This window comes from Lissotriton vulgaris, chromosome 9 (assembly GCF_964263255.1).
Source record: "Lissotriton vulgaris chromosome 9, aLisVul1.2, whole genome shotgun sequence".
NCBI lineage: Eukaryota > Metazoa > Chordata > Amphibia > Caudata > Salamandridae > Lissotriton > Lissotriton vulgaris.
In genome coordinates, this window is record NC_141697.1 from 705,037,091 (window position 1) to 705,050,064 (window position 12,974).

The following is a 12,974-nucleotide window of genomic DNA, read 5'->3' on the forward strand; positions in this document are numbered from 1 at the left end:
AGCATGCTCCTTTGCAGCGCCTGCCATGTTTTGAAACAACCAACTGGGGAGGCTTTTGTGTGGCACATTCGTTCCACTTCACGTAGAGCTTATTGAAGGCAAAATGTTTGTATAGTCGCCAACTGCAACCTACCGAGTACTGAGGAAATCATGGGCCCTAATATAATAGGGGAGAAAAAAATGCCCCTACACCCCTCACCTCCCGGTCAATAGTGATAGCTCTTAGTGGAGCACCCCGGTGATACCTAGGCCATTTCTAATGGGTCACTTGAATTCCTCATTACACTAGTCATCTTACCTCTATTTTCTCCTTATCTTCATCCCTTTCTCTCCTCTTTACTACCTTTCACCCTTCTTTCTTCATAACCCTTTCACTCTCTTGGTCTTCCCTCTTCTAACTCAACTTTATCTCCTTTCTCAGATTTTATTCTCCCCTTCTTGTTCCCTTTATGTCCCTTTTTCCTCCTTTCTTCTTTCTCCACTTACTCCCTCATTTTGTTCTCTCTCATATATCTATATAGTACCCTTCAATCTCTCAGCAGCGCATCCTTATCCATCGTGTCCTGTAAAACTCCTTCATTCTCAATAACACATATTGTCTTTGCTTCTCTCCCTCCCCATTCTGTTCTCTCATCTGCTTCCTTCTGTGCTAGCACACATCTTTATTTTTGCCCCCCCCTTCCTCCTCCTTTCCTCTTTTACTTGTTACCTCAGTTTTATCTCATAATTATTTCATCCTCACTTTTTATTCACTCTGCTACCCATCAACATGGGTAGCTGGAAGTAGCGGTGCTGGGGGTGCTGCACCACCCTCAGAAATAACCATGCTAGAGTTCGGAAGGTGACTGAGCAATAAAGATGTTTTGAAATGTTATGTTTATCTTTTTACATGTGCTGTGCATTCAAATCCAGAAGTCCAACGTCAGGCTGTCTTCTGGAAAATTGCTACTTATTCATTAAACCTGGAGATTGGCGTTTACTTTACATGTTCTGACTGCAAAGTGAGGGAATTTTGTAAAGGTAACAAATTGGTAATTTAGCTGGAGAATAAGGAATGTGAATGAAAAGTCTGTAAAATATCTTTTGTTTTTCTAACACATAAGTTAAATATAGGTAAATGTGTTGTACACATATTTGAAAGTATACCAGCAGTTAGGAAAGCACAAATTAATTTCTGTTTTGTGGTGTGAATCTTTTCTGGATTCACATGCTGTGCATTATTCCGCCATCTAGTGGTTGGGTCCAGAACTGTAGTTTGTTTTTCCTTTTTTTTTTGTTGGTGGGCGTCGACATAACACCATTTGGTGTCGTTCTGTGACGTTGACGTGCTTCCTCCGGAAGCTACCACCTTTCATTGCCATCTTCAGATTCTTTTTTTCACCGTTGGGTCTGGATTGATATGGAAGGCACTCCAGAGATTTGGAGAGAGGAATCAACAAAAATAGGTGAAACTTGTACAAAACAGCGATACAAGGCTTTTTTGACATACCAGACCTCTTATCCAACGAGTCAGAGTGGGCCAAAAATAGGAAAGTACGGAACTTTGACAACACGGAGAATGCGCATGCAAGGGGCTCTCTCTACGCGGTAATGGACAAGATACCATTCAAATTCTGCAAGAATTATCATCATAAGTACACTCAAAAAGATCAGCATCCAGTCTGCAAACTTTGCCTGGTGCTGGATCACCAAAGTGAAGATTGCAAAGTGTGCTCGCACTTCACCCCAAAAACCTTGAGGGTAAGAGAGAGACAGAGAAGGGCCAACTACAACATGCAGGGCCAGGGGCCACCACTGTCGCTTCAAGATCTGGGCCTTTCAAGCGAAGAGGAGGACAACGTTGCCGAAGGCTCTGAAGTTGACGAGGACACTGATGTCCCAGTCATAGAGGCCAAGAAAAAGACTACAAAGGAGGTAAGAGTGCTGCGTCCTCGAAAAAACATGATGAGACTCTAAAAAATATTAGTATCAAAAAAGAGGAGTCTTGGGCTATTACTGCTTTTATCGGAGCAGAAGGTCCATACACGACAAGCCCAAATAACACAGAATGCAAAGTTGGTCGCGATGTTCCTATGGGTAGAGGAAGGTGTTGGTACAGACTGTAATGCAGGTGGATTAGAACAGGGTAGCCTGGTGGTCACCCTGGGAATCCATTTTGTTGGATTTAATGCCCTCACACACCCTTTCAGGTGTCATGCTTCATCATTTGGGCCTGCTCCTCGTTGGGTCGGCGGTGCAATACCCAACGGGCAACACCTCAAAGAGGGGCTCTTTGGCGGAGATCTTTTTCCAACTGCCGTATAGATGAAGTGCGGGTGTGGGGCCAGGATTCAAGGTAGACGTAGTTGAGTGAGATAAAATAAAGCTAGTGGTACCAGAGACACTTTATTCAGGAGGGCCACTGCTTTAGTTTAAAACCAATTTCCTAGAGGAGGGTAGTGGAAAGTGATGTTTCCTACTCTCTTCTGGAGTGTGCTAGAGTCCGGTCGACATGTTTCTCGCTACTCTAAAATTTACTGAGCGATTCTTCAGGACCAAGGGGACTGATTAAGCAAATATCTAAGTGTAAAAGTAACTGTCTACATTACTGTCACAAGGTATGGTGTGTGTAAGCTAGTGTGGCTACCATCCTAGTGAGAGGAAAAAGGGGGAACTATATTACCCTTCTTCACGTTGCGATTGTTAATACCTATTGGAGGCAAAAAAAGAAGGGATAAAAAACATATCACCAAAAAGTTGTTACTTTGCATTACAGTCTGTGGCACTTGTGTTTATCGCATGCTGTGATTCATGCGTGGCAGTATAGATGCATAAGTGTGTACTCTCAACAGTGACAACTCAGTGGAAGTGACATGTGAAGGTAGATAAAACCAGAAGTTTGTGTTAAAAATAAAATACCAATTTGGTATTAGTTGCACGCAACTATTAGGACTCACCTAAAGTTAAAAACAATCAAACAACAACAGTGTCCAGCGGGTAAAGCTTCAGGAGATCTTCCACCACAATGCTATGTATAGGGGGAAAGATCTCAGTAATATTTTGCACAGATCATATTATCCTAATGATATTGACAAACTCAGGACAATAGCATACATGAATATATACAGGCATATTTTACAGTAGTGCTATAAGTTGAATGTTTATTGCTGGCATATTTAACGTAAGAGTAATGTATTCAGAACTCTGAGTTTTTACAGGGGTGATGTAGTGGGTCAGGTAAGTAGTGAATGGTAGATGACTTCATTGGGTAGAATAGTTATATCAATTCATAGATGTAATATCTCTTCTCATAGCTAAAAATGGGGCTCTTTCTGTATTGATTACCCAAGGGGCATTGTCTCTGTGGGTATCTAAAGGGAACTACCCCAACAAATATATGAGCCATAATGATGTCTGGCGTGTGTTCCTTTGTTGACATTTCACAAAAACTGTGTTAACAGGAGGGATTTCCCTCCGGGTTCTTTTTAAGTGAGGAAGTCTGCTGATAATCGGGTTCAGTGATTGGGTTTTAAAAAAAGGGGGACCCCTTGTACTTTGTAGATACAGTTCTGATATGTAATCCTACTTGGATTCTACTTTTGAAGGGTCACGCGTTCGCTCGTTTAAATATGGTGAACAGTGGCTCGTTTTGTCTATTATGTTGTTAGCGGTAAAGCTAGCGTTTGAATTACTCCTCAAACAAATATGCCTGTGTCCGTGTAGACTGTACACGCTGGTGCGCTGTTGTTTAAATGTTCAGCCGCTCGGTTTGTTGATTAGATTGTTAGCGGTAAAGCTAACGTTATGGTTTCTCTTTAAATAAACAAAAATGAGCCCGTGTAAAATATACACGCGGGCGCGCTGTTGAATAAAAGTTTGTGAAGTTACCGGTCCGTGTAGACCGCGTGTTACAGCACGCTATAAATCTTATTCGTTTGGTTATTATTGGATCTAGTTGGGAGCTAAAGGGTCGGCCGGCACTTACTTACAGCGCGCATATCAAATGCTAAAACGGCGTGAACCTGAAATCACGATCGGACTACATTGTATTTAATTAGCCAACTAAGAAGGGGGAAAGCGCATTGAGTTAGCACTTACTTGATGAATGCCTGAGCTTCGTGTCAAGCACCTACCCATCACCGCTGGAACCGGGTGGAGGCAGTGGGAGGGGTTGGGATTGTTTATAAAGGGTGTTAAAGTGGATCCCATTGGTTAGCAATAATGGCGGCCATCTTGTAGTGGTGGATGGTTGTTATAGGCTACTAGGTGCCTGTATGATCATGTATCTGTGTATGTGAACCTGCCAACGTTGCGCACGGATTCTCACATGAAGCATGACACCTGAAAGGGTGTGTGAGGGCATTAAATCCAACAAAATGGATTCCCAGGGTGACCACCAGGCTACCCTGTTCTAATCCACCTGCACTACAGTCTGTACCAACACCTTCCTCTACCCACTCTAAAAAATATCTCAAAGATCTTGAAAGGAGCCTTGGCGGTGAAACAGTTGACGACTGCAGCCGCCTCCAAAGAAAAAAAATGTGTCGGATCCTTAGACAAGGACTCTGTGATGGTGAAAACTCTTGAAAAATCGAAGACATCAAAACAAGAGAGGTCGAAACAGCCTTCGTCGACAGTGTCAGAGTCGTCAAGGAAGTGCAGCTGCCAATGACTTTTGAACCACTCGATGAAAAAGAAGAAGAGGAATTCTTCGAGGATGAAGGAGAACTGTGGGTTTGGTGACCTTGGACGTTCAAGACCTACAATGGCAGGATCTCGATGCCGAATCACCAGAAGAGGCAGTAGAGACATATCCTTCGAGGCCTTCACCACCAGATGACATTAGGATGTACAACCAAGTCATAAAAAGGGCAGCAGACACATATGGAGTGCAACTTGAAGAGGAAACACCACAATCATGCTTCCTACTAGAAACTTTGCTGCCTACACAGTGAAGGAGCCAGTTTCTACCCATGCTACCAAGTGTATCAGATCAAGGGTAAAAGGCATTTAAAGAGTCTGTCACATGCAAGGCAGTCGCACCAAGGGGTGAGAAGAAATACAAACATTCTTCCAAGGACCCCCTATACATCAAAGGGTCGTGCCAGCTGACTCAATCATTACATGTACAGCAAGGAAGAGGGCCAATGTACCAACCAATGTTGGACCACCGCCAGACATGGAGAGCAAGTGAATGGGCCTTATAGAGAGAAAGGTCGAGAGGAGTGCAGCAATTCAGAGGCACTTTGCAAACTCCAATGCATTGATAAACAGGCACACATATCAGCATTGGGAAGAAGCAGGATAACTACTAAAGTACCTGCCTGAACAATTCCAAAGAAGGGCAAACCACTTAGTGGAAGAGGGAAAGAACATGGCAAACACATGCTTTAAATCTGCCCTCGATACTGCAGACACATCTAGCAGACAGATGATGATTGGCATTACCGAGAGAAGACGTGCATGGCTAAGAATATCAGGTTTCAAGCCAGAAGTTCAGAATAACATACTTGGCTCACCGTTCAATGGGGAACAGCTGTTTGGAAGCGTCATAGATGAAAAGCTGAATCAACTTAAAAAAGACAATGAGACAGCAAGGTCCATGGGCGCACTACAATTTAGAGGCATGCGTAGAGGCATACCCTCAAGGAGACCAGCAGGCAGAGGTAACCATCAACCCACAGCCTCGCACCAAACATACCAGCAAACTTACCAAGGGGTAAGCCAGGGCCAACAACAAGGACAGTAACAGAATTGGCAGTTACAATAGGGAAGACCATCTTTTCGAGGGCACCTCATTAGGAAGAGGGCAAACACAATGAGGAGGACCATAATCCACAGCAAAGTGACTGCATTCAGAAAGTGCGCCACTCACCAGAGACATCACTGAGTGGGACACCAAAGACACTTTCAGGAAAATCAATCAATCAATCAATCAAGACATTTGTAAAGCGCACTATTCACCCGTGAGGGTCTCAAGGCGCTGGGGAAGGGGGGTGCTGCTACTGCTCGAACAACCAGGTCTTGAATAGCCTCCTGAAGGTTAGCAGGTCCTCGGTCAGTCGTAGGAGGATGGGGAGGGTGTTCGAGGTCTTGGCGGCGAGGTGGGAGAATGATCTGCCCCCGGTTGTTGCTCTTCGGATGCGGGGGACGGTGGCGAGGGTGAGGTCGGCTGAGTGGAGCTGGCGGTTCAGGATGTAGAAGGTGAGTCGTCTGTTGAGGTAAGCCGGTCCAGTGTTGTGGAGTGCCTTATGTGCGTGGGTGAGGAGCTTGAAGGTGATCCTCTTGTTGACGGGGAGCCAGTGTAGGTCTCTCAGGTGGGGTGTGATGTGGCTGTGGCGAGGGATGTCGAGGATTAGGCATGCAGAAGCGTTCTGTATACGTTGCATTCGTTTCAGGAGTTTGGCCGAGGCTCCCTCGTAGAGGGTGTTTCCATAGACCAGGCTGCTCTTGACGAGGGCCCGGGTGACTGTTCTTCTTGTTTCGGTGGGGATCCTTCTGTAGATCTTGCGCAGCATGCGGAGGGTGTTGAAGCATGAGGAAGAGACAGCATTGACTTGCTTGGTCCTGGAGAGTGTTGAGTCGAGGATAAACCCCAGGTTGCATGTGTGGTCGGTGGGTGTCGGGGCTACTCCCAGTGTGGTCGGCCACCAGCTGTCGTCCCAGGCTGAGGCGGTGGAGCTGAGGATGAGAACCTCCGTCTTGTCAGAGTTCAGCTTCAGTCGGCTGTTCTTCATTCATTCGGTGACGGCCTTCATTCCTTCGTAGAGGTTGGATTTGCCGGTGAGGGGGTCCTTAATGAGGGAGAGGATCAGCTGGGTGTCGTCGGTGTAAGAGATGATGTGGAGGTCGTGCAGTCGGGCGACATGGGCGAGCGAAGCCATGTAGACGTTGAACAGTGTCGGGCTGTGGGATGATCTTTGGGGTACGCCGCAGATGATCTTGGAGACTTCGGAGCGGAATGGGGGGAGGCAGACGCTCTAGGTTCTGCTGGAGAGGAAGGAAGTAGTCCATTGCAGAGCCTTGTCTCGGATCCCTGCGTTGTGGAGGCGTGTGCTTAGGGTGCGGTAGCAGACAGTGTCGAAGGTGGCTGAGAGGTCCAGGAGGATGAGGGCCATGGTTTCACCATTGTCCAGCAGGGCCCTGATGTCATCGGTAGCAGCGATGAGGGCAGTTTCGGTACTGTGGTTGCTGCGGAACCCAGACTGGGACGGTTCCAGAATGTTGTTCTCCTGCAGGTAGCGGGACAGTTGTCTGTTGGCGATCTTCTCGATGACCTTCGTCTGGAATGGGAGCAGGTAGATGGGCCGAAAGTTCTTGAGGTTACTTGGATCCTCCTTAGGTTTCTTGAGTAGGGTGTTGATCTCGGCATGCTTCCATCTCGCCAAAAAGGTCGCGGTCTCGAAGGAGGTGTTGATGATCTTGCGGAGATGGGGTGCGATGGTGGCGCTGGCTTTGTTGAAGATGTGGTGCGGGCATGGGTCTGACGGGGAGCCAGAGTGGACGGTGTTCATGATTTTGATGGTGGTGTCGTCGTTCACGTTGGCCTAGGTGAGCAGGGGGGCGAAGTGGATGGTGGACATGTGGTCTGAGGTGTCGGTGGCTGCAGGGGCAGTCTGGTTGTTGAAGCTGTCGTGGATGTCTGCAATCTGTGATGGAAGAAGGTGGCCAGGGAGTTGCACAGGTATGGTGGGATGTCGTTGGTGTTGGAGCTGTGGTTGGAGAGTTCCTTCACGATGTTGAAGAGCTCCTTGAGTGAGCGTTATTATCAAGGCAGTCCTTGTAGGAGGTCCTCTTGGCAGATCTGATTAGGTGATGGTGTCTGGGAATGGCATTTTTATGGGCCGCATAGCTGTCCAGTGTCTGTTCGCTGTGCCATTTCTTCTCAAGTTTCCGGCAGGTTTGCTGGAGGCCTGGAAGTCCACGGTGAGCTAGCTGGCTTTCTTGTCTGTGCATCTGTTAGAGGGTTTCTTGAACTGAGCAAGGGTGTTGGCGCAGTCATTGATCCAACGCCTGAGGTTGCGGGCGGCGGTGTCGGTGTCAGTGGGGATGGCGAGTGGGCTTCGGGTGAGGGTGGTGTTTAGCTGGTCTTCGGTGATTTTTCTCCAGCTGCGGCGGGGGATCTGTTGAGTGCGGTGGTGCGTGGTGGGTTTCCGGAAGGTGAAGTGGATGCAGCGATAGTAGGTCTAGTGGAGTTCGGTGGTGTGGCTGAAGGTGACGTGGGAGCTTGCGGAGAAGATGGGGGCAAGCGTGTGTCCGGCAGAGTAGGTGGGCGTTGTGACGAGCTGTCGGAGTCCGAGGTTGGTGGGGTTGTCAATCAGGGTGGTGGAGTTGCTGTCGTTGTTGTTCTCGAGGTGAAAGTTCAGGTCTCCGAGGAGGATGTAGTCTGGGGAGGCCAGGGCGTGCGTACTGACTAAATCGGCGATGGAGTCGCTAAACTGGGGCCGTGGTCGGGGGGGGTCTGTAGATGAGAGTTCCTTTGAGGGTGCTGTTGGGGTCAGTGTGAACCTAGAAGTGCAGGTGTTAAGCGGTGCTGAGGATGTCGTTGGTGCTGGTCGAGTCCTAACTCTACTACTCCTAAACTGAGAAAAATCCTAACTTTAAGACTTTCCGTATTCACAGAAGGCATTTAGGAGTCCTTAAGTTAGGACTCCTAACTTCTGTGAACACCGAAATTAGTTCAACTCGGATTTTCAATACACTGGGCGGTAAAACCTTAAGCTCTCTGGCCACGAAAGCATGGAACAGCTTGCCCAAAACTCTCAGACAACAGACTCTTGAAAAACCCTTCAGAAAGCTCTTAAAGACCTGGATTTTCAACCTCTCTGATGACTACTCCAAAGCGGCCATCTAACCCCCCTTCTACTCTAGGACTGGTCACCCAGGATCTCCAGCGCCAAGATGCTCCCTCCGGAGCGAACGTCGCGCTCTATAAATACCCTCACAAATATCACAAAAAAATAGGTGCCTTCTGTGAATATCAAAATGAGTAAGTGCCTTCTGTGAATACCAAACTGGTAGTAAGTTTAGGATTTTTTCTCCAGTTAGTTCTGTGAATCTGGCCCTACGGCATTTACTCAACGTATTTTTATTCTTCTTTGTTGCAGAGTTTTACATAGCGCGAACTTGACCCGAATCGGGTATCAGAGCACTTTACATAGCACCAGTTACGTTACATAGGGATACATATTCATTTTAGTTAGGCACAGGGAGATTAAGTGATTTGCCCAGAATCACAATATGTTCAGCGTCATTGCTGAGACTCGAACCCAGTTCCCCAAATTCGAGGTCGACCGCCCTAGTTGTTAGGCCAACTACTTTCCCCCTCTCCACGTTCTTCCTAATTCCAAAAGCAGATGGAACATTGCGTCCAATACTAGACCTAAGGTTTCCCAACAAATTCATAGAGACACAAAGATTTAAAATTACAATGTTGCTAGAGTTGATACCTCAAATGCAAAAAGGAGACTACATGGCAACCATAGACTCAAAGGATCCATACTCGGACATTCCAATGAACAAAAACCACAAAAATCTATTACGATTTCATCAAAAAACACTACCAATTCAAAGTACTAGCATTCGGCCTAAAATCAGAACCAAGAGTTTTCATAAAATGCCTAGCGTCAGTAGCCGCTCATCTAAGAAGGCAGGGGATTCATGTATACCCGTACCTGGACGACTAGTTAATAAGAGCAAACTCATACAGTCTCTGCAAACAGCATATACAACAAGTGATAGAGACACTGGTTCAACTCGGATTTTCAATACACTGGGACAAGTCGTCACCAGAGCCAAAACAGCAGAAGGTGTTCTTAGGAGCACAGATCAACACTATAGTAGGGAAGGTGTTCCCAAGTGAGAACAGAACATTGGCACTGCTGTAGGAGACACATCTGTACTACAGGGGGCAAGCTCTGATGGTGAGGACAGTGGGGAAAATTCTAGGAAAGATGGCTTCATGCATTCGTTTTATCCCCAACATTTGCTTGCACGTGAGGCAGTTCCTGGAATGGCTTCAAGATCAATGGTCTCAAGCAACAGGGAATTGGGAAGATCTAGTGGTTGTCACACAGTTTATCGGGAGATGGCATGGTGGAACAACACAAACATAGCACAAGGCAGACTTTTCACACAACCAACTCCAACAGTGATCATAACAACAGATGCTTCCCAGATAGGCTGGGGAGCGCACATGAAAAACCTCAAAGTAAGGGGGTTGTGGACACAGCAGGATGCAGTAAAGTAAATCAATTTCCTGGAGTTAAAGACAGTGTTGCTAACCTTAAAAGCCTTCCAGAAAAAGCTCTACTGCAAAAGAGTGTTGACATAAACAGACAACACAACCACCATGTTTTACAGAAACAAACAAGGAGGGACACAGTCTTTAGCAGTGGCGGCTGGTGCCATCTAAAAGTGGTTAGGCGTAAATTGTGTGGTGGAGTGCACTGTGGCAAGCGAACGTAGCGAGCGAGCCCATTTGGCATAAAGAGGGTTCCCCCCGAGAAAATTTTGAAAAAGAGTGGGCAAATGGTGCATTTTCAAGCACAATTTAGAAAACAAGAAGGTTAAAAAAAATGTGTGAAAGTACAGTTACTACATCAATAAAGAGATGTCAATGTCATATAATAACATAGGTAGTTGCTTATTCAGTATAATCACAGAACTTCATAACAGACTTCGAGATAGCAATGCCGAGTACCATTCATACCTAGCACATTTGCGATCAAAATGCTCTTTTTTGTAAGCATTCACCTTATCTGTTTGAGCTCGTAAAATAAGTAAAGCAGTGGCAGCTGGTGATTTTTCAAAGTGTAAAAAAGTTAGCCCCAAGTGAGCCCAACCGATATAAGTCAAGATCAGGGGGTTCTTCCTCTGAGAAGTTTTTGAAAGAAAAAAAAGGCAAATAGTGCATTTTAAGCTATTTTAGACAAAAAAATGAAAAAGAAATAAGAATCTAGACCACATATAGGGTGCACGACAACGGAGTTGCTTCTTTGTTAATGGCATTATTGTAAGGAGGGAGGCTGAACACTTCTAATAAAGTACACATGCACCCCAGTAAGCAGTCTAGGGACATAGTGTTGGACTAAACCTGACTTGTATTTTTATTTGTCACAAATCTAACATAAAATAAAAACATACGTGGGAAGTGTAAGGCACAATACCCACCATGAAAGCTTTAATATGAAAACACACTTCCTTCTGTAATAATTAAGACATACACAGCGACTGTCTTATCCTGCCTTGGCATTGGGGCTTTTATTGAAAAAATACATAACTATTTCTCACAACAAAACATCGATCACATGCATCAGTGTACAATGTTGTTGCTCTATAAAATATAAAAGCCAACAGTTGAAAAACTGCTGAAAAAAATATTTAAAAATGATAACAAAGCACAACAGTGCATCACTGCTGCATAATCGGTAGAATTGCCTGTAAATTGGACAGTCACCCGAGGTCAGCTCTGTACCCCCAGAAACATCAAAGTCCAAGATCATATAGGTGTATTGCAAGGTATGGGAGATTGCATGCACTTTACCTGTTGCAGACAATTTTTATGGTAGTACCAGAGAAATAAACAGTAAAAGCAGCCTTCCAGACCAAAAAACAGGAGCACAAACTGCCTGCTCTTTCTATTATTAAACGTTACCTCATTGTGTTAGTGATGACTTCCCTCTGCCTCAGGAATCTGCTGAGAGAAAGGTTCCCACTTCACCTCTACTCTCGCCTTCTGTCAGCAGAATCTGTTGCGCAAATTGACTGCATTTTACGCTACTGAGTTAAAGGCATCAAATGGCGTGCGAGCCACTTAGCTTAAGCTTAGGCAGCAAGGAGCCTTTGATGCGGTTTCTAACACTTGCAATAATGTATAACTCTAAGTAGGTATTCTGGGATTGCCGACCTCTTCACAGCACTAAAGTGAAATAACGTCCTCTCTCTGACGTACTTTGGGAGCTCTCGGACACCAATCTATAAATAGGAGCAGATTGGCTTAGTTTGGCACACATGTACCCATGTCAGAAAGTTGTGGTGGAACCTGCAATTGAGCAGCACTGATACTTGGTCCTGAATCCAAAAGTGGACCCAACTTTAATTAGAAGAACCCCGAATCCTTTCTGCCCTCTTACTTTCCCTGCTCTGCCTGTGTTTCTCTAATTACCTAATTACCCATCTGCCTCCTTCTATCCCTCTCTGACTCTGCCCTCTTACTCTCCCCTCTCTGACCTTCTGCCGTCTTACTCTGCCCTCTCAGCTTATAGTTCTCTACTGCCTCTCCTTCTCTGCACTCCTACTCTCCGCGCTCAGCCTGTCCTCTGACTGCCCCTCTGTCCCTGCCCTGCTCCTCTGTCCCTGCCCTGCTCCACGCTCTTTCTCTCGCCGCTCTGACTGCCCCTCTGTCTCTGCACTCTTACACTCAGAGCTCTGTCCTTGGCCGGACTGCCCTCTCCCTCCTCGTGCCACTCTCTGCCCCACTGCGCTCTCTGCCCCCCAGGCTTTCCCCCCTCTTACTCTCCCCTCTCTTCCTTCAGTTCTTTTACTGCCTCTCTTTCACTGCCCTTCTCTGCCCTCCTACTCTCCTTGCTCTGCCTGTCCTCTGACTGCCCCTCTGCCCCTGCCATGCTCCGTGCTCTTTCTCTTGCCGCTCTGACTGCCCCTCTGTCTCTGCCCTCTTACAGTCAGAGCTCTGTCTTTGGCCCAACTGCCTCTCGCCTACCTCCTGCCACTCTCTGTCTCTGCCCCACTGCTCTCTCTACCTTCCAGGCTCTCCCCCTCTTATTCTCCCATCTCTGCCTGCGGTTCTCATACTGCCTCTCTTTCTCTTCCCTCCTACTCTCCCCACTCTGTCTGTCCTCTGACTGTCCCTCTGTCTTTTTTACTGCCCTTCTCTGCCCTCCTACTCTCCTTGCTCTGCCTGTCCTCTGACTGCCCCTCTGTCCCTGCCATGCTCCGTGCTCTTTCTCTCGCCTACCTCCTGCCACTCTCTGTCT

General features: G+C 46.6%; 1 protein-coding gene across 1 annotated transcript in view; it reads left to right on the top strand.

Annotated features, from left to right (window-relative positions):
- LOC147692141 (uncharacterized) overlaps nucleotides 1-12,974 on the top strand; it is a 605,572-nt gene that overhangs the window by 410,006 nt on the left and 182,592 nt on the right. The gene's annotated exons all lie outside the window — the stretch shown is intronic.